This window comes from Bos taurus, chromosome 14, assembly GCF_002263795.3.
Source record: "Bos taurus isolate L1 Dominette 01449 registration number 42190680 breed Hereford chromosome 14, ARS-UCD2.0, whole genome shotgun sequence".
NCBI lineage: Eukaryota > Metazoa > Chordata > Mammalia > Artiodactyla > Bovidae > Bos > Bos taurus.
The window spans coordinates 80011676-80035105 of record NC_037341.1 but is presented as its reverse complement, the minus strand read 5'-3'; the positions used below and the strand labels follow the sequence as shown (position 1 = coordinate 80035105).

Here is a 23430-nt window from a genome sequence, read left to right as displayed (position 1 = left end):
TGGTGGAAGGGGAGGGAGGGGGAGGCAGACCGAAAGAGTAACGCAGAAACATTTCCATTTCCATAGGTAAAATGGAGAGCCAGTGGGAGTGGCTGCAGGATGCCTGAGCTCAAACCTGGTGTTTTGTGACAATCTAGAAGGATGAGATGGGGTGAGAGGCGGGATCGGGAAGGAGGGGACGTATGCAAACCGATGGCTGCTTCATGCGGATGTGTGGCAGAAACCAACACAACATAATAAAGTGGTTATCCTCCAATTTAAAATTAAAAAAAATATACACAATTTATTTTTCTCTTTCTGACTTATTTCACTCCATATAACAGGCTCTCAGTTCATCCACCTCTGTAGAACTGACTCAAATGTGTCCCTTTTATGGTTGGGTAATATTCCATTATTCCATTATTCCATAATTATATTACATATACTATTACATATGTACCACAACTTCTTTTCCCTTTATCTGCTGATGGACAACTAGCTTGCTTCTACTGATACAGTTGCTATGGAGAATAGTATGGAAATTTCTTAAAAAAAATAGTAATAAAACTATCATAGGACCCAGAAATCCCACTACTGGTCCTATCCCCTGAGAGAACCATAACAGAAAAAGACACATGTACCCTAATATTCATTGCCACAATGATTTTATCTGTTCTTGAATTCTACCTATTTCCCACTATTTAGACTTTTAATCTGAAATGGTATAAAATGTTATTATACAAATATTATCAAATGTATTTCTAGGATTTTGCCTTCAATTTCCCCCCATATCTACAGCATTCTATTTTGGTTCATATGTTTTATTGGCCTTAAGTTTATTAGTAGTCCTTTCATATCCTGAATTTCTTATTTCAAATAAAAAATCATGTGACTAATTATTATATATACAACCAGTTTTCATTCACGTGTGAAAGTATAGTGAGATATTCTCCCACATTCAATGGTATAGAAAATGAACCACCCATATGTTTCCAGAAAAATACATGTAATTGTAAACATGGTTAGTCAAGCACATTGTCTGTGTATGCATCTTTTTCATACTCATTTAGAATTTTTAAACTCAGCCAAGAGCTGTGAATATTTAAATATGCCATTAAATATTCTTTCAAATTACAATTTTTCCTTTTTTGTGTGCTTTTTCTTTTTTTTAAATTATAATTTTAATAACTAGATTTGGGATATACTGATTATTATAATTTATGTAACCATTATGTGTGAGGCAAGACAGTGGATTACCTAGGAATGCTCACTTTGGGTTCTAATTGCCAGAGGTTTGAAAATTAGTAGCAGTCTGAATTCTTGTGAAGCAGCTTACATTCTTTGTTCTTCTTATAGGAATTTCCAACTGATAGAGTTGGGAGAGTTAAACAAATTAATACAAGTAACTTTATAGAGAAATGCCTGGCATCTTACGAGTAATGATGGTAATGCCTTTTCTGTTTTCATTCCTCATTTAGCATATTGCTACCTGCAGTTTATCAAATCAGAGCAGAATTCTGTCTACTGATCTCATCTTTACAGAATGCAGCATCCATTTCTTGAATTATCTCATCACTTGACTGACAGACTCCCCGAGTGTGCCGTGCCTGTGTTGCTGTCTTTCTTTACACACACACATCATGGTGTGAAGAGTTTGGTGTGTGTATTTCCATCTCTTCTGAGAGTCCACAGTCGTCTCCATCACGTTTAAATAGCTCATCGTTACCACAAAGCACTTCATTTGCTTCTCATTACTTTTAATCAGTCAAAATGATGTTCAGCTTTTCTCAAAATGGGTCATTTGAGCATCTCCTTCATAAATAGACATGTGACTCTTTTGGATTGTGACACAAATGTGACCTTATATGCACATGTTTAAAGGTTTTTTTTTCTCTAAAAAGCTTTAGTATTGAGTAGAAGGAAGTGCACTGCAGAAGTTTGAAGTAAAGAAATTCAATTACCCACATTCAAATAGAACCCAATTTCAGGCAAAATATTAACTGAAGGATCATCAGTTTGGGTTAAAATTAAACTGTGTTCCTAATTAAGCTAAGCAAGTTTAATAATTTATATTATACAGTAATGAAAAAGAAATAGATTTCATACAAAAGGAAAATATCAGTAACTAGAATCTTACACGCAGAAATGACATATCGTCCTTGACTTTTGGATGTTTTACAGCCACATTATATCATTTCTTTTTGTTCATTCCTTCTTTCACTAATTGTTTATCATCATTTATTGGGCACTTACTAGGTTCAAGACACCTTTTTAGGTACTGGAAATACAAAGTAAACAAGAAAGTATCACTGTGCTTCTTAAAAGAAGGGTAGCAGAGGTCATACAATAATAGCAATTGTAGTCTACTCTGATATTTTGGAAATAAACTAATAGAGATGGAGAATAAGGCTAGTAAATTAGATTCTTTGCTGTTTAACACAACTGGATGTATACTCTTTGTAAAGTTATTTAGCATCTCTAGACCACACGATGTACCTATTAAATAAGAACTGTGACTAGATTATTTCTATGACCACTTGTAATGTTAAAAATCTAAATACAACCTTCACTTATTTTCTCAAGTTGTCTTCCAGAAGACACAATATGATTATCCTAGATTTAACTTAAAAATGATCCTCAGATAGGGTAATAAATGTGTACATGTATTATAGAAAATAGCATTTAATCAAAGAGATTTTAATAGAATGCTTATATCTGTCAGTTTTAGCCAGCAATAATCTGCACTTCAAATTCTCTATATCTAAAAACTTTTCTGAAGGAGTATAGGAGAGGTATTTTGTGGTACCCATGATAATTACATTATTGGATGTATCTATTAAATTATAACAGTAAGGAATTTAGTAAATGTAAACATCATATCCAAAGATATACTCTGCCATGTTCCTGACATATGAGTGTCACTTCAAAACCAGCACTTTTAGTGAACTGATAAGTAGCTAATTGAGATGGAATTTATCATCTGTGATAGGGTTTGTATTTTTATTCAAGAATAATTGATTTATAATACTATACCATTTTAGTTTGAGATGTACAACATATTAACTCAGCATTTTTATAATTATGCTTAAAGTTATTTCAAAATAATGGCTTTATTACCCTGGACTGTATAATATACCATCCCCAAGAAAGAGAAATGCAAAAAGGCAAAAAGGTTGTCTGAGGAGGCCTTACAAATAGCTGTGAAAGGAAGAGAAGTGAAAGGCAAAGGAGAAAAGGAAATATATACCCATTTGAATGCAGAGTTAAAAAGAATAGCAAGGAGAGATATGAAAGCCCTCCTCAGATCAATGCAAAGATATAGAGGAAAAAATAGAATGGGAAGGACTAGAGATCTCTTCAAGAAAATTAGAAATACCAAGGGAACATTTCATGCAAAGATGGGCTCGATAAAGGACAGAAATTGTATGGACCCAACAGAAGCAGAAGATATTAAGAAGAGGTGTCAAGAATACACAGAAAAACTATCCAAAAAACATCTTCAAGATCAAGATAATCATGATGGTGTGATCATTCACCTAGAGTCAGACATCCTGGAATGTGAAGTCAAGTAGGCCTTAGAAAGCATCACTATGAACAAAGCTAGTGGAGGTGATGGAATTCCAGTTGAGCTATTTCGAATCCTAAAAGATGATCCTGTGAAAGTGCTGCACTCAGCATGCCAGCAAATCTGGGAAATTTAGCAGGGGCCACAGGACTAGAAGAGTTCAGTTTTCATCCCAATCCCAAAGAAAGGCAGTGCCAAAGAATGTTTAAACTACTGCACAATTGCACTTATCTCACGCACTAGCAAAGTAATACTCAAAATTCTCCAAGCCAGGCTTCAACAGTATGTGAACCATGAACTTTCAGATGTTCAAGCTGGATTTAGAAAAGGCAGAGGAACCAGAGATCAAAGTGCCAACATCTGTTGGATCATCAAAAAACAGGAGAGTACCAGAAAAACATCTACTTCTGCTTTATTGACTATGCCAAAGCCTTTGACTGTGTGGATCACAATAAACTGTGGAAAATTCTTCAAGAGATGGGAGTACCAGATACCTGACCTGCCTGCTGACAAATCTGTATGCAGGTCAAGAAACAAGAGTCAGAACTGGACATGGAACATCAGACTGGTTCCAAATTGGAAAAGGAGTACATCAAGGCTGCATATTGACACCCTGTTTATTTAACTTATATGCAGGGTGTATCATGAGAAATGCTGAGCTGGATGAAGCACAGGCTGGATTCCCAGGAGAAATATCAATAACTTTAGATATGCAGATGACACCACCCTTATGGCAGAAAGTAAAGAACTAAAGAGCCTCTTGATGAAAGTGAAAGAGGAGAGTGGAAAAATTGGCTTAAAGCTCAACATTTCAGAAAACTAAGATCATGGCATCTGGTCCCATCACTTCACGGGAAATAGATGGGGAAACAGTGGAAACAGTGAGAGACTACTTTTTTTGGCTCCAAAATCACTGCAGATGGTGACTGCAGCCATGAAATTAGAAGATGCTTGCTCCTTCGAAGCAAAACTATGACCAACCTTGACAGCATATTAAAAATAAGAGACATTACTTTGCCAACAAAGGTCCATCTAGTCAAGGCTATGGTTTTTCCAGTGGTCATGTATAATGTGAGAGTTGGACTATAAAGAAATCTGAGTGCAGAAGAATTGATGCTTTTGAACTGTGGTGTTGGAGAAGACTCTTGAGAGTCCCTTGGAGTGCAAGGAGGTCCAACCAGTCAATCCTAAAGGAAATCAGTCCTGAATATTCATTAGAAGGACTGATGTTGAAGCTGAAAGTCCAATCCTTTGGCCACCTGATGTGAAGAGCTGACTCATTTGAAAAGACCCTGATGCTGGGAAAGATTGAAGGTGGGAGGAGAAGGGTATGACAGAGGATGAGATGGTTGGATGGCATCACCAACAAGGGTTTGAGTAAGCTCCGGGAGTTGGTGATGGACAGGGAGGCCTGGCATGCTGCAGTCCATGGGGTCGCAAAGAGTCGGACATAACTGAGAGACTGAACTGACTGTATAATACATGCTTGTTGCATATTTATCTTATACATAGCACTAATAGTTTATATTTCTTAATCCCATATTTCTAACTTGCCACATCCACTTCATTCTATTCAGTAGTTTGTTTTCTATATCTGTGAGTCAATATCTGTTTTAACGTATACAATAATTTGCATTTTTAAAGGCTCTACTTATAAGTTAAATCATACAGTATTTGTCTTTCTCTGACTTATTTTGCTAAGTATAATATTAAGTATAATACTCTCTAGGTCCATCTACATTGTTTCAAATGGCAATATTTCATTACTTGTTATGACTAATATTTTATCATTATATATATATACACATATATGCATACATGTGCACAAAAAGATGTGTTCTATATACAGACCACATCTTATTCATCCATCCGTTGCAGGAGCTTAAGTTGCTCCCATACCTGGCAGTTGTTATAATACTGTTATTAACATTGAGGTGCATGTAGTTCCTCAAATTAGTGCTTTCATTTTCTCTGGACATACAACCACAGTGGAATTGCTGGATCAAATTGTAGTTTAATATTTTCAGGAAACTCCAACTTTTTTCACAGTGACTGCACTGACTTATACTCCCAAGAAGAGTGTAGAAAGGTTCCCTTTTCTCCACATCTTTGCCAACATTTATTATTTATGATTTTTTTGATGATAGACTGACATGTAAGGTGTTTTTTTAATCTGCATTCATCTGATGATTAGCAATGCTGAGGGTCCATTCATTTTCCTCCCTCTTGTCTGCCTGCTCCTCTTTTTGCATTTTGTCCAAATGCCAAGATTAATTTTAACTAATCTCAAACAGTTCTTTCTGTCCTTGGACATACCACACATGTTCCTATATCAGACCTTTTTCACTGTCTCGTACTTCTACTTTTAACTTTTTTTTTCAACACCTCCACCACCTAGAAGTCACTATCACATTACTTTATTTTACTTTGATCAGATTCAGAAACTAAGATTAGATGAGTGCGAAGTTCCATGTTAGTGTTCTGGCTCTTCACACGAGTGTGTAAGCACCTCAAGGGCCTTGGTATTTGCATAGCATAACTCATTGATTAAATACATTCTGCTTTGCTTTCACTCTATCTTTATTGTCTAGAAAAACTACAAGTGCATATTTTATTCCTCAATTAGTGTTTGTTACTTAGATAAATGGTTAATTCATGTGAGAAATTAGAAAATAATTCTCAAAATGAATAATACTAAACTAAGACTTTAAAAGTTACTAGCAGTTAAGCAATGATAAGACGGGATCTGAAGCAGAAGGGTCACTATTTGCAAAAGTAGATTAAAAAAAACAATAATGTCAAAAATTAATTAAAATGATGTCATTTGGATTTTTTCCCAAAATACTAAATGTAAGTTGTAGAAAATTTAAAACATTGATTTAGGATAAGGCTGATAGATGGGCTTGCAAAATTGTAATTTCAGATGACCAACTCATTTGTGAGGCATGTAAAACTAAAATTTCATGTTTTAAAAACAAAACAAAACCAGACTTAATTAGTGCAACCTGGTAGGTGCCAGAGGAAGGGAGAGTGAAAGATTGGGTAGAAGAGGTGAAAGGGATTAGGAGTCACAAACTTTTAGTTATAAAATAAGTCATGGGGATTTGCTATATAGCATAGGGCGTCTGTCTACAATGCAGGAGACCCAGGTTCGATCCCTGGGTCGGGAAGATCCCCTGGAGAAGGAAATGGCAATCCACTCTAGTACTATTGCCTGGAAAATCCCATGAACAGAGGAGCCTGGTAGGCTACAGTCCATGGGGTCGAAAAGAGTTGGACACGACTGAATGACTTCACTTTCACTTTCATAGGGTATATAGTTAATAATACTGCAATGCTTTTGTATGGTGACAAGATTTACGATAGTAATCATTTCATAATATACTTGATTGTTAAGTTACTATGTTGTTCATTTGAAATTTGGGGCTTCCCTGTGGCTCAGATGGTAAAGAATCTGCCTGCAATGCAGGAAACCTGGGTTTGATCCCCAGGTCAGGAAGATCCCCTGGAGAAGGAACGGCTACCCACGCCAGTATTCTTGCCTGGAGAATCCCATGGACAAAGGAGCCACTTTCTGCTCATCTATTTGTGATGAAGTGATGGGACCGGATGCTATGATCTTAGCTTTTTGAATGCTGAGTTTTAAGCCAGCTTTTTCACTGCCCCCTTTCACCTTCATCAAGAGGCTCTTTAATTCTTCTTCACTTTCTACCATTGAAGTGGTGTCATCTCCATATCTGAAGCTGTTGATATTTCTCCCGGCCATCTTGATTCCAGCTTGTGCTTCATCTAACCCAGCATTTCTCACGATGTACTCTGTGTAAAAGTTGAATAAGCAGGGTGATGGATACAGCCTTGATGTACTCCTTTCCTGATTTGGAACCAGTCCATTTTCTATGTCCGGTTCTAACTGCTGCTTCTTGACCTGCATACAGGTTTCTCAGGAGGCAGGTAAGGTGGTCTGGTATTCTCATCTCTTGAAGAATTTTCCACAATTTGTTGTGATCCACACAGTTAAAGGCTTTAGTGTAGTCAATGAAGTAGAAGTAGGTGTTTCGTAATTCCTTTGCTTTTTCTGTGATCCAACGGATGTTGGCAATTTGATCTCTGGATTCCTCTGCCTTTTCTAAATTCACCTTATATATCTGGAAGTTCTCAGTTCATGTACCACTGAAGCCTAGATTGAAGGATTTTGAGCATAATATTGAGAGCATGTGAAATGAGTGCAATTGTAGAGCAATTTGAGCATTCTTTGGCTTTGCTCTTTTTGGGGGGATTGGAATGAAAACTGAATTTTCCAGTCCTGTGGCTCCTGCTGAGCTTTCCAAATTTATTGGCATATTGAGTGCAGTACTTCAACAGCATCATCTTTTAGGATTTGAAATAGCTCAACTGGAATTCCATCACCTCCACTAGCTTTATTCCTTGTGATGCTTCTTATTTACATCAATAAATAGATCATTCAGACTGAAAGACAACAAGAAAACACTGGCCTTAAATGACACATCAAATCATATGGGATTAATAGTTATGTACACAGATCATTCCATCCAAATGTGAGAGTATACATTCTTTTCAATTGCACATGGAACATCCCCCACCTTTTTCTTCCTTGGATGAGTCACTTCAAGACTTCTTATTGAAACAAATATCCCTGAAGAGATTGTCTAAAATGAAAGAGAGCAAGTGTCTTCTTCATAAAACTTGCAGATGGCAGTGACGTGGGACGCAAAAACAGGATATATTCATGAATAATAAAATAATAATCTTCTAAATCTTCTAAATAATAAAAAAAAATCTTCTAAAACTATTTTAAGTGATAGAACTTAAAGGAAAATGAAAGTATTAGTTGTTCTGTCATGTCTGACTCTTTGCAACCCCCTGGCAGACTGTAGCCCTCCAGGCTCCTCTGTTCATGGAATTCTCCAGGCAAGAACACTGGGGTGGATTCCTATGCTCTCCTCTAGGGAATCTTTCCAACTCAAGGATCAAATCTGATTCTCTTACATTTCAGGCAGACTCCTTACTGTGAGCCACATGGGAAGCTCCAGGAATTGACGGAACCTTGAGTCAATTGCTTGAGCCCTTACTCAATGTTAGATTAGGTGTAAAGCTTTAGGTGTTTTAATTTAGAATTTAACCACCTTTAATTTTATAAAATTAGACATTTATATTGTTTCATTCTGCTTTGCAGTTTGTTAAAATCTGCCCTCATTTATCATGAAATCACATGTAGATGGACAAAACCATTTATTATGATTTACAAGTGGTAACGCAGATGTCCAGTCTGATCACTGTGCATGTATTCAACTGTAGTACAAACTGATGTGTCTTTTGTATGGTCTTCTGTTATTTGTGAAAGTCGCTCATAAGTGTCCGACTCTTTGCGATCCCATAGACTATACAGTCCATGGAATTCTCCAGGCCAGAATACTGGAGTGGGTAGGCTTTCCCTTCTCCAGGGGATCTTCCCAACCCAGGGATCAAACCCAGGTGTCCCACAATGCAGGTGGATTCTTTACCAGCTGAGCCACAGGGGAATATGAAAATTGAGTTGCCTATTTAATGAAAATTGTACACCTTGCATTTTATATCTGATCTTAGAATTGAGAAGCTTAGTTTTTGATTTCTTAATAGTGCTTTCTCCCCTTTTTTTTTTCTCAAAAGGGAGAATTATATAGGCAAAAAAAATTGATCTGCTATACTCGTCAAATTAGGTTTGTATTTTTATTACATTGACCTCAAATTTCACCTAAGTTGCTAGTGACCAGACAGGTCTTACATCTAAAGTACAGCATTTTATTCCAGGGAATGATACATTTTTAATGAATTTTTAAACAAGAATGTCTGAAAATATAAATACAGAACCTTAAAAAAGCAGAGTAATACATTTTCATTCATTTGAACACTTCTAATGATTTTTTTTTAATTTAATGATAATATCCAAAAACCATACAAACTATACATTACATGTAGGCAGATCTTGGTACAGGTGAACTTTTTTGGTCAATTGTGATCTATCTATCTATCTATCTATCTATAAAACTCTGCATAGTAGGAAAAAGGGAAAGAATTGAATGTATCCTGTTAGCATGAAATCTCCTTGGGGGTTCTAGGACTAACCTTTTCAGAAATATCTTTTAGTGAGTTTCCTTCTGAAGTAGAATGAAACATTCAGTACTTCAAGTGACATAAGGATAAACGAAAGTGCAATGTGACAACTCAGAGCGAAGAGAAAGAAAAATCACTATGGCAGCGCTTTTCATTATTTAACATATTTTTTTACTGCTTTAAGTCAAAAGGTCTTTTAGCATATAATGCTAATCAGTAGCAGAGAGAGAATATGAAGTTTCAAAAATCAAAGCTACAATTATTATTATTTCAAGTGGGGTGATTTTCAAAAGTACAAAGAAGCATTTTAAGAATGTGACATAATAACCCTGAGTCATTTAATGAATTATGTGTGTCATAATTAGTCATACTTTAAAATATTTAAAATGTTGACCACTGCATTTTAAAATTACTTCCAGTTAATGATGGAGAGTTATGAATATACACATGCAAAACATAATATTCCATTATACACTGATTTATATTTTTCAGTTAAAAAGAATTAAAGATCTACAGCAAATAATACATTTGGGGGGAAAGAAATTATGGCACTGATGAAAGCAGAAACTATTTAAAAAATAAGAAACAAAAGAAAAACCTACTTGCTAATCCCTAATATGGAGGATAATTTATTGCACAAACAATAAAACAAGGATAGGCAGCAAATATTTTCTCCAAATATAATCATCCAACCTTAATATGATTGTTGCTATTTACTCAGTAAGTCATGTCCGACTCTTCGGTGCCCCCACTGACAGCAGCATGCCTGGCTCCTCTGTCCATGCCTGGTAAATTGCCAGGCAAGAATACTAGACTGGGTTACCATTTCCTGTTCCAGAGGATCATCCTAGCTCCGGTGTCTCTAAACTGGCAGGCAAATTTTTGCCACCGAGCCACCAGAGAAGTCCTAATATGAGTTTTCTTCTTCCCATCCCCATTCCACTCACCAATAAGACTTAGGAGAAGAGAGAAAGTCCCTTAGAAGTAGAGAGGGCTCCTTTCAATATATTTACCTGATCTCCTTCAGAATGGACTGGTTGGATCTCCTTGCAGTCCAAGGGACTCTCAAGAGTCTTCTCCAACACCACAGTTCAAAAACATCAATTCTTCGGCGCTCAGCCTTCTTCACAGTCCAACTCTCACATCCATACATGACCACAGGAAAAAACCATAGCCTTGACTAGACGAACCTTTGTTGGCAAAGTAATGTCTCTGCCTTTGAATATGCTATCTAGGTTGGGCATAACTTTCCTTCCAAGGAGTAAGCGCCTTTTAATTTCATGTCTGCAGTCACCATCTGCAGTGATTTTGGAGCCCAGAAAAATAAAGTCTGACACTGTTTCCACTGTTTCCCCATCTATTTCCCATGAAGTGATGGGACCAGATGCCATGATCTTCGTTTTCTGAACGTTGAGCTTTAAGCCAACTTTTTCACTCTCCACTTTCACTTTCATCAAGAGGCTTTTTAGTTCCTCTTCACTTTCTGCCATAAGGGTGGTGTCATCTGCATAACTGGGGTTATTGATATTTCTCCCGGCAATCTTGATTCCAGCTTGTGCTTCTTCCAGTCCAGTGTTTCTCATGATGTACTCTGCATATAAGTTAAATAAGCAGGGTGACAATATAGAGCCTTGACGTACTCCTTTTCCTATTTGGAACCAGTCTGTTGTTCCATGTCCAGTTCTAACTGTTGCTTCCTGACCTGCATACAGATTTCTCAAGAGGCAGGTCAGGTAGTCTGGTATTCCATCTCTTTCAGAATTTTCCACAGTTTATTGTGATCCACACAGTCAAAGGCTTTGGCATAGTCAATAAAGCAGAAGTGGATGTTTTTCTGGAACTGTCTTGCTTTTTCGATGATCCAGCAGATGTTGGCCATTTGATCTTTGGTTCCTCTGCCTTTTCTAAAACCAGCTTGAACATCAGGAAGTTCACGGTTCACATATTGCTGAAGCCTGGCTTGGAGAATTTTGACCATTACTTTACTAGCGTGTGAGATGAGTGCAATTGTGTGGTAGTTTGAACATTCTTTGGCATTGCATTTCTTTGGGATTGGAATGAAAACTGACCTTTTCCAGTCCTGTGGCCACTGCTGAGTTTTCCAAATTTGCTGGCATATTGAGTGCAGCATTTTCACAGCATCATCTTTCAGGATTTGAAATAGCTCCACTGGAATTTCATCACCTCCACTAGCTTTGTTCATAGTGATGCTTTCTAAGGCCCACTTGACTTCACATTCCAGGATGTCTGGCTCTAGGTCAGTGATCACACTATAGTGATTATCTGTCGTGTAGATCTTTTTTGTGTAGTTCTTCTGTGTATTCTTGCCACCTCTTCTTAATATCTTCTGCTTCTGTTAGGTCTATACCATTTCTGTCCTTTATTGAGCCCATTTTTGCATGAAATGTTCCCTTGGTATTTCTAATTTTCTTGAAGAGATCTCTAGTCTTTCCCATTCTGTTGCTTTCCTCTATTTCTTTGCACTGATCCCTGAAGAAGGCTTTCTTATCTCTTCTTGCTAGTCTTTGGAACTCTGCATTCAGATGCTTATATCTTTCCTTGTCTCCTTTGCTTTTCACTTCTCTTCTCTTCACAGCCATTTGTAAGGCCTCCCCAGACAGTCATTTTGCTTTTTTGCATTTCTTTTCCACGGGGATGGTCTTGATCCCTGTCTCCTGTACAATGTCACGAACCTCATTCCATAGTTCATCAGGCACTCTATCTATCAGATCTAGGCCCTTAAATCTATTTCTTACTTCCACTTTATAATCATAAGGGCTTTGATTTAGGTCATACCTGAATGGTTTAGTGGTTTTCCCTACTTTCTTCAATTTAAGTCTGAATTTGGCAATAAGGAGTTCATGATCTGAGCCACAGTCAGCTCCTGGTCTTGTTTTTGCTGACTGTATCTTTGCTTCTCCATCCTTAGCTGCAAAGAATATAATCAATCTGATTTTGGTGTTGACCATCTGGTGATGTCCATGTATAGAGTCTTCTCTTGTGTTGTTGGAAGAGGGTGTTTGTTATGACCAGTGCATTTTCTTGGCAAAACTCTATTAGTCTTTGCCCTGCTTCATTTCGTAGTCCAAGGCCAAATTTGCCTGTTACTCCAGGTTTTATTGACATCCTACTTTTGCATTCCAGTCCCCTATAATGAAAAGGACATCTTTTTTGGGTGTTAGTTCTAAAAGGTCTTGTAGGTCTTCATAGAACCGTTCAACCTCAGCTTCTTCAGCGTTACTGGTTGGGGCATAGACTTGGATTACTGTGATATTGGATGGTTTGCCTTGGAAACAAACAGAGATCATTCTGTCGTTTTTGAGATCGCATCCAAGTACTGCATTTCAAACTCTTTTGTTGACCATGATGGCTACTCCATTTCTTCTGAGGGATTCCTGCCCGCAGTAGTAGATATAATGGTCATCTAAGTTAAATTCACCCATTCCAGTCCAGTTTAGTTCACTGATTCCTAGAATGCCGACATTCACTCTTGCCATCTCTTGTTTGACCACTTCCAATTTGCCATGATTCATGGACCTGACATTCCAGGTTCCTATGCACTATTGCTCTTTACAGCGTTGAACCTTGCTTCTATCACTAGTCACATCCACAGCTGGGTATTGTTTTTGCTTTGGCTCCATCCCTTCATTCTTTTTGGAGTTATTTCTCCACTGGTCTCCAGTAGCAATTTGGGCACCTACCGACCTGGGGAGTTCCTCTTTCAGTATCCTATCATTTTGCCTTTTCATACTGTTTATGGGGTTCTCAAGGCAAGAATACTGAAGTGGTTTGCCATTCCCTTCTCCAGTGGACCACATTCTGTCAGATCTCTCCACCATGACCTGCCCGTCTTGGGTTGCCCCACGGGCATGGCTTAGTTTAATTGAGTTAGACAAGGCTGTGGTCCTAGTGTGATTAGATTGACTAGTTTTCTGTGATTATGGTTTTAGTGTGTGTGCCCTCTGATGCCCTCTTGCAACACCTACCGTCTTACTTGGGTTTCTCTTACCTTGGGCGTGGGGTATGTCTTCACGGCTGCTCCAGCAAAGTGCAGCCACTGCTCCTTACCTTGGATGAGTGTACAGGTCACTAAATCCTTCTGGCCTCAGTTGCCCTCCATGTAAAATGCATAGTGTCTACCTCATAAACTGCTGAAGAAAATAGTAGATGAAAAGTGTTTAGACAAGTATCTGTGAGCTGCTGCTGCTGCTGCTGCTAAGTCGCTTAAGTCATGTCTGACTCTGTGCGACCCTAGAGACGGCAGCCCACCAGGCTCCCCCATCCCTGGCATTCCCCAGGCAAGAACACTGGAGTGGCTTGCCATTTCCTTCTCCAATGCATGAAGGTGAAGAGTGAAAGTGAAGTGAGGTCGCTCCCTCGTGTCCGGTCTGTGAGCTACTAAACATTAAAAATCAACTTTGGTGATAGCATTATTCTTCCACAGAGACCTTTAGGTGCCTAAATTACTTTGGGGCATGTTGCTGTTGCTCAGTTGCTAAGTCGTGTCTGCCTCTTTGTCACTCCATGGACTGCCTCACACTAGGCTTCCCTGTCCTTCACTATCTCCTGGAGCTTGCTCAAACTCATGTTCATTGAGTCGGGATGCCATCCAACCCTCTCGTCCTTAGCTGTCCCCTTCACTTCCTTCTCTCCATCTTTCTCATCATCAGGGTCTTTTCCAGTGAGTCAGTCCTTCACATCAGGTGGCCAAAGTACTGGAGTTTCAGCTTCAAAATCAATCCTTCCAATGGATATTTTGGGTTGATTTCCTTTAGGATTGATTGGTTTGATCTCTTTGTGTCCAAGGAACTCTCAAGAATCTTCTCCAGCACCACAATTCAAAAGCATCAATTCTTCAGTACTCAGCATTTTTTATGGTACAACTCTCAACAGTCATGTATACATGACTACTGGAAAATCTGTAGCTTTGACTATATGGACCTTTGTTGGCATCATGCTGTCTCAGCTTTATAACATGGTGTCTAGATTTGTTATAGCTTTCCTTCCAAGTAGCAAGCATCTTTTATTTTCATGGCTGCAGTCACATCTGCAGTGATTTTGGAGACCAAGAAAAGAAAATCTGTCACTGCTTCCACTTTTAGCCCTTCTATTTTCCACGAAGTGATGGGACCAGACAGTTCCTTGGGCTACAAGGAGATCTAACCAGTCCATCCTAGAGGAAATCAATCCTGAATATTCATTGAAAGGACTGATGCTGAGCTGAAAATCCAACCCTTTGGCCACCTGATGTGAAGAACTGACTCATCTGAAAAGACCCTGATGCTGGGAAAGATTGAGGGCAGGAGGAGAAGGGGATGACAGAGGATGAGATGGTGGGAGGGCATCACTGACTCAATGGACATGAGTTTGAGTAAACTCTGGGGGTTGGCGATGGACAGCGAGCCTGGTGTGCTGCGGTCCATGGGGTTGCAAAGAGTTGGACATAATTGGGCGACTGAACTGACTGATGGGACCAGATGCCATGACGTTAGTTTTTTGAATGTTGTTTCAAGCCAGCTTTTTTCCTCTCCTCTTTCACCCTCATCAAGAGGCGCTTTAGTTCCTTTCCATTTTCTGCCATTAGAGTGGTATCATCTGCGTATCTGAGATTGTTGATATTCCTCTCAGCAGTCTGGGATCCGGCTTGTGATTCATCCAGCCCAGCATTTCACATAATGTATTCTGCATGGAATTTCAATAAGCAGGGTGACAATACACAGTCTTGTCATACTCCTTCTCCAATTTTGAACCAGTCTGTGTTCCATGTCTGGTTCTCATGGCTGCTTCTTGACCTACATATACGTTTCTCAGCAGACAGGTAAGGTGATCTAGTATTCACGTCTCATTAAGAATTTTTCACTATTTGCTGTGATTCACACAGTCAAAGGCTTTAGTGTAGTCAATGATGCAGAAATAGATGTTTTTCTGGAATTCCCTTGCTTCCTCTATGATCCAGTGAATGTTGGCAAGAATCATATTTTACCTTTTACTTAAATTAAAAAAATTATTTTACTAAAGTGTAGTGTGGAAAAATATTTAGTAAATTTTTACAAAGAATACTCCTTTGAAGCCACTCCATAAATACACAGATAAAATCTCAATTGCTTTCAGAAGTCTGTATTGTTTTTTTCTCAATTGTCACCATCCTAAGTTTAAATTTTTAATGAGTTACATGGCCATATATTAATTTAGCTGGCATTTATGCTTTATATAGATGAAATTATAGTGTATATGTACTTTTTAGACTGACAATATTCATTTGAATGTGTTTATGAAATTTCTGTAAGTTATGTATGGAGTAGTGTGTCAATTTTTATTGTTATGAAATATTCCACTTTATGAATATGCAACAAATTAAAATTCTATATTATTTCCATTTCATCGATATTATAAATATTGTGCCTGTGACTATAGGTACATATTACATATATACCTATATAAGTAAAATATGCATGATGTATGTAATTATACATATAGCTACATGCTTTATCACATATGAAAAAATATATTAAATGTATATTATACATAGTCATATATATTCCTGGAGAAGGAAATGGCAACCCACTCCAGTGTTCTTGCCTGGAGAATCCCAGGGACGGAGAAGCCTGGTAGGCTGCAGTCCATGGGGTCACACAGAGTCGGACAGGACTGAAGCGACTTGGCAGCAGCAGCAGTCACAGTCATATATATATTGAAATGGGGTTCTCATGGAAGTGGAATTGCTAACTTATAGGGCATGTTCATGTCCAATGATAATGCACAATTACTTTCTGAAGAGCTTTTAATATGTTATATTTATTACAAAAAATAACTTTGATTTCCTTCTGTTTCTGAAAATAATTTACTATTTTCTGACTATTTAAAAAAATAGTCTTCCTGGTGGATGTGGAGTAGTATCTCATTATGGTTTTAATTTGCATTTCTTTCATGACTAATACAGTATATTAGGTATCTTTTCATATGTGCATTATCCATGTGATTTTCTGTGAAGTTGACATTGAATTTCACAGTTTTATGTGTGTTGACTTGTTAATTTAATGAAGTTCTCTGTATGTTCTGTATATGAAACTAGTGTATTTGCCAAACACATTTTTCTGCTCTGTGGCTGACCTTTTCACTTTCTGAAATTTTTATTTTCATAAACACAATCTTTTAATTTTAATGTAGCCCTAATTTAATGTGACTGTTTCTATGAGTGTTTATTTCCCACTTAAGAATACTTCCTACCACAAGATCATGAAAGCTCCTGTGTTATCTATTATAATTTTTATTGTTGTAGCTTTCAAAATTAGATTTGCAATTCAATTAGTATGAAATATGAGTCAAAATGATAGACTTTATATAGATATGCAATTGCTTATGGTTATTGAAAAAAGTGCCAATTCCCTTATTACTACATTTTCAACTTTTCAGAAAGCAAGCAAGTGTGCATATATAGGTGATTTTGTTTCTAGTCACTATTTTCTTCCATTTCCTACTTTCTTAATATTTGTGTTAATACTCCATCATCCTAATTACTAGAGTTTGCAATAAACCTCGAACTACTATGCAAATTCTCAAATTTTGTTCTTCTTTAGGATTGTCTTGCTTTGTTTGGATTTTATACTTTCATATAAATTGTGGGATTATTATGTCAATTTCTACAAAACTTCTTGCTGTATTTCTGAATGGAAATTAATTTAATCTAGATAGTTCATGACCATATACCCAGGCTTGCATGGGACATTCAAAATTTACTCTGTTGTCCTAGCATAATTGTTAATATACCATACTTCACATTTGAAATATGACATAATGATAAATTATAGATTGATTATTTTGACACTATTTCATATGTTTACATTGGAGTTCTAATATGTTACATATATTAATTCAAGTGTTATTTAATTTATTTCTCAGTAACAGTTTATAGATATTTAATCGGATCTTGCACATCTTCTGTTTGATTTTCCCAACATATATGCTAGATGCAGTATTGAATAACATATAAAGTATATGCAGGGTTGAATAAAAATGGTGATTATACTGTTTCTAACTCAGCAAAACTGACTTTGGTATCTCAACATTATATCATGAAATACCATGATATCACATCATTAAGTATGTTTTCTCTGTGTTCATGTACAAAATACTTAAGAAACTAGGGAATTTATTTGCCTCCTAGAAATATGTTATTACCATAATTTTTATTAATATAGATTTTGAATTTTACCAAATAATAATGGAAAATCATATGGATTCTGGTGATATGTTAAGTTTTAGCAGTTGAATTTTGAAAAATAGCCCAGACTTGCATTAACAGAAAAAATCTACTTAAACGATGGCATATTATATGTACATATTTTTTATCTATACTGGAGTAGGTTTATGGAGAAGGCAATGGCACCCCACTCCAGTACTCTTGCTAGGAAAATCCCATGGACAGAGGAGCCTGGCAGGCTGCAGTCTATGGGGTCGCAAAGAGTCGGACACGACTGAGCGACTTCACTTTCACTTTTCACTTTCATGCATTGGAGAAGGAAATGTCAACCCACTTCAGTGTTCTTGCCTGGAGAATCCCAGAGAGAGGGGAGCCTGGTAGGCTGCCGTCTATGGGGTCACACAAAGTTGGACACGACTGAGGCGACTTAACAGCAGCAGCAGGAGTAGGTTTAATAATCATTTCATTTAGGATATATGCATTTATGTTCATGAATGAAACTGACCTGGAAATTCTTGTTTTCAAGTTTAGACATGTTGGTTCATTCTCTCTTTACTGAGAAATTTGCATGATTCTCCTGTTACTTCCTTTTTATATGTTTAGAGTAACATTGATAAAGTATTCTTTCTTGGGAAATCCCATGGACAATGGGATATGGAGGGCTACAGTCCATGGGATCAAAAGAAGCTGGACATGATTTAGTGACTAAACAACAACACCAACAGCATAACTAGACAAAGTTATCTAGGCCTGGAGATTTATTTGAGCGTGAGGAGCTAATTAAGTACATTTCTTAATAGTTTAGAAATAGTCACATTTTTTACTTACTATTATTTCGGCAAATTTATTTCTTCTGGAAGTTTGCCCATTCTATTTAAATTTGTAAATGTATTAGTATAAAGTTCTTCACTATATTTTTTCATGTTCTTTACCTCGTGAGTGTTCAGTCATGCCTGACTCTTTGCGACCCCATGGACTGCAATTTGCCAGGCTCCTCTGTCCATGGGATTTCTCAGGCAAGAATACTGGAGTAGGTTGTCATTTCCTCCCCCAGGGGATCTTCCTGACCCAGGGATTGAAACTGTGTCCCTTGCTTCTCCTGCATTGGCAGATGGATTCTTTACCATTAAGACACCTGGGAAGCTGTTAAATACTTTACAGCATTAGCAAAATCTTTAGTAATGTCTCTGCTTTAACTCCTGTTATATAATTTTCTTTCTCTCTTTCCCCTGATAGTAGCAAGAAGTTTATCCCTTATATCCATTTTTTTCAAGGAGCAATTTTTTTTAATGTTCAATTGCTATTACAATAATTTCTGTCTCTCTTTTATTCAATTTCTTATACTTTGTATTTGTCATTCCCCTTTTTTGATATATAAAGCTCAAATGTTTTATTTTTCAGCTTTTCCTTTTTTATCTGTGTGCATTTAAGGTCATGCTACTGCTGCCGCTAAGTTGCTTCAGTCGTGTCCGACTCTGTGCGACCCCATGGACTGCAGCCCACCAGGTTTCTCCGTCCATGGGATTCTCCAGGCAAGAACACTGGAGTGGGTTGCCATTTCCTTCTCCAATGCATGAAAGTGGAAAGTGAAAGTGAAGTCGCTCAGTCGTGTCTGACTCTTAGCGACCCCATGGACTGCAGCCTACCGGGCTCTTCTGTCCATGGGATTTTCCAGGCAACAGTACTGGAGTGGGGTGCCATTGCCTTCTCCCATTTAAGGTCATAGGTTATTCTCTAAGAGCAATAGTACTGCAATCATAAAATTGAAACATTTAAATTTTCATTATCATTCTTTTGAAAAAATATTCTACTTTCATTACATTTCTTGGATCCCTGGCATGCTTAGATGCATATTGACTCACTGTAAATAAGGACTTTTAATAGGTATCTTATTGTACATGAATTATAGCCTAGCACCTCTTTTGCCTGAGAGGGTAACCAATATGGTTTTAATTGTTGAAGTTTGACTTGTAATACATTTCATGGTCAAGTTAGGTAAATGGTGCAGGTATACTTAGAAAGTTTTGAATTTCACAGCTCCTAGATAAAGTGTTCACTACAAATTAGTTAAGAAAATACTGTTCAATATTTTCAAATATTTATATACTTATTTTTTCCTGCTTTTTCAGAAGTTGCTATTAGAGGGTTTTTTTTTTTAATCTTTTTCTGGTATAATTATGTATTTATTTCTTTAAGCTTTTAGTTCCCTGAATTTGATCTGGTATATTTTGAGGTTTTATTATTAGCTGTATACAAACATTATTTGATTTAATTCTTAACAGTGACAGACTTTATTTTGGGGGGCTCCAAAATCACTGCAGTTGTTGACTGCAGCCATGAAATTAAAAGACGCTTGTTCCTTGGAAGAAAAGTTATGACCAACCTAGACAGCATTCCAGTAGTCATATATAGATGTGACAGTTGGACTATAAAGAAAGCTGAGCACTTTAGAATTTATGTTTTTGAAACATGGTGTTGGAGAAGACTCTTGAGAGTCCTTTGGACTGCAAGGAGATCCAACCAGTCAGTCCATCCTAAAGGAAATCAGTCCTGAATTTTCAATGGAAGAACTGATGCTGAAGGTGAAACTTCAATCCTTTGGCCACCTGATGCTGGGAAAGATTGAAGGCGGGAGAAGCAGGGGATGACAGAGAATGAGATGGTTGGATGGCATCACCCACTCAATGGACATGAGTTTGAGTAAACTCCGGGAGTTGGTCATGGACAGGGAGGCCTGGTGTGCTGCAGTTCATGGGGTTGCAAAGAGTGGGACACTACTGAGCAACCGAATTGAACTGAACTGACCTTAAATTCCTATGTCTGCGAATATCTACTTAGTTGCACCAATATTATGGGATTTTTCATCTGATTAGATTTTTAGATATTTCATTTGTTATATTTCAGATTTCCATATTTTGATTTTTTCCAATTATGACTTTTATATCTGAATTGTACAATTTATGCATATAAACTGCACATATTTACTGTGTACCATTTCATAAGTTTAGACATACACATACACCTATGATACCATTATTATAATCAAGCCAATAGACATATCAATCACCTCAAGAATTTCTGTCGCGTTGTGTTTGCTTATTTTGTGGTAAGGATAATTAACATAAGGTTTAACCTTTAGCAAATTAAAATTTTTGTGTACTGAAATATAGTTGACTTACAATATTTACGTTAATTTCAGGTATATAACTGTACTGCTCTTTATCCTACTGACTATGACCATTATATCGCTGTTCACATTGTCTGCACTGAACCCAGGGTCGGCATGGCGCGAGCTGAGAGGCTGGAAGAAGACCCCAAGAGCCAGGGAACTGCAGACATGCTTCTCCCCTTCTGTCCGGCACGGCACCATGGCAACACTCTCTCCCGGCTGACACAGCAGCTGCGCCACAGTTCTCTCCTCTCGCGCCTGACGACACAGACTGACACAGAGTTGGAGCTGCCGTTTCCGCCTGCGCAAAGTAACCAAAGACCAACCGCGGGCTCGGGATGCGCATGCGCAGTGCTCGGGATGCGCATGCGCAGTGCTCCGCATGCCTCCGCAGTTAGTCATTCTTCACATGCTTCACATGCTTCACAAAATGTCGAGCGGATTTTGGTGGATGCGCCATCTTGGCTAACTTGCTTTCTGCCGCCAATAGCATACTGACTTGATATTTTTATAGATTGTATAGCATACTAAGTATTGAAATATTGACTATATTACCTCTGCTATACAGTACATCTCTGTGACTTATTTTATAACTTCAAGTTGTACCTCTTAATCCATTGCACCTGTATCATTCCTGCCTCTGACTCATCCCCTGTGGTAACTAATAGTTTATTTTCTGTAACTGTGAGTCTGTTTCTATCTTGTTATTTTTAGGTTCTGCATGGAAGTGAAAACAAACAGTATTTGTCTTCTTCTGTCTGACATTTCTCTTTATCTGTATTATTTCACCCGTGTAAACTCTACAGTTCCATTCATCTTAAAGCAAATGGCAAAATGTTATTCTTTTTTATGGCTGAATAATATTATATTCTATGTTATATATATATATATATATGTAAGCATGCATATTTTATATAAACTATATGTATGCACACATAACTTATCTTTTTTATCCATTCAATTGTAGATGGATACTAAGGTTGCTTCTGAATATTACCTATTATAAATAATGCTGCTGTGAACCTTGGTGTGCATATATCTTTTCAAATTACTGTCTATGTTTTCTTTGGATAAATACCCAGGTGTGAGATTACTAGACTCTATAGTGTGATCACTGACCTAGAGCCAGATACCCTGGAATGTGAAGTTAACTGGGCCTTAGAAAGCATCACTATGAACAAAGCTAGTGGAGGTGATGGAATTCCAGTTGAGCTATTGCAAATTCTGAAAGATGATGCTGTGAAAGTGCTGCACTCAATATGCCAGCAAATTTGGAAAACTCAGCAGTGGCCCCAGGACTGGAAAAGGTCAGTTTTCATTCCAATCCCAAAGAAAGGCAATGCCAAACAATGCTCAAACTACCGCACAATTGCACTCATCTCACATGCTAGTAAAATAATGCTCAAAATTCTCCAAGCCAGGCTTCAGCAATATGTGAACCGTGAACTTCCTGATGTTCAAGCTGGTTTTAGAAAAGGCAGAGGAACCAGACACCAAATTGTCAACATCCGCTGGATCATGGAAAAAGCAAGAGAGTTCCAGAAAAGCATCTATTTCTGCTTTATTGACTATGCCAAAGCCTTTGACTGTGTGGATCACAATAAACTGGAAAATTCTGAAAGAGATGGGAATACCAGACCACCTGATCTGCCTCTTGAGAAATTTGTATGCAGGTCAGGAAGCAACAGTTAGAACTGGACATGGAACAAAAGACTGTTTCCAAATAGGAAAAGGAGTTCGTCAAGGCTGTATATTGTCACCCTGCTTATTTAACTTCTATGCAGAGTACATTATGAGAAATGCTGGACTGGAAGAAACACAAGCTGGAATCAAGATTGCTGGGAGAAATATCAGTAACCTCAGATATGCAGATGACACCACCCTTATGGCAGAAAGTGAAGAGGAACTAAAAAGCCTCCTGATGAAAGTGAAAGTGGAGAGTGAAAAAGTTGGCTTAAAGCTCAACATTCAGAAAACGAAGATCATGGCATCTGGTCCCATCACTTCATGGGAAATCGATGGGTAAACAGTGTCAGACTTCATTTTTCTGGGCTCCAAAATCACTACAGATGGTGACTGCAGCCATGAAATTAAAAGATGCTTACTCCTTGGAAGGAAAGTTATGACTAACCTAGATAGCATATTCAAAAGCAGAGACATTACTTTGCCAACAAAGGTCCATCTAGTCAAGGCTATGGTTTTTCCTGTGGCCATTTATGGATGTGAGAGTTGGATTGTGAAGAAGGCTGAGTGCTGAAGAATTGATGTTTTTGAACTGTGGTGTTGGAGAAGACTCTTGAGAGTCCCTTGGACTGCAAGGAGATCCAACCAGTCCATTTTGAAGGAGATCAGCCCTGGGATTTCTTTGAAAGGAATGATGATAAAGCTGAGACTCCAGTACTTTAG

The 23430-nt window shown here is 37.7% G+C and overlaps 1 long non-coding RNA gene across 1 annotated transcript in view; it reads right to left on the bottom strand.

Annotated features, from left to right (window-relative positions):
* LOC132342234 (uncharacterized) overlaps positions 1–21225 on the bottom strand; it is a 32985-nt gene extending 11760 nt beyond the window's left edge. Inside the window, exon 1 of the long non-coding RNA XR_009490559.1 lies at positions 21035–21225. This is a non-coding gene — a long non-coding RNA (uncharacterized lncRNA). The remainder of the gene's footprint in view (positions 1–21034) is intronic.
* Between the last annotated feature and the right edge of the window lie 2205 nt (positions 21226–23430).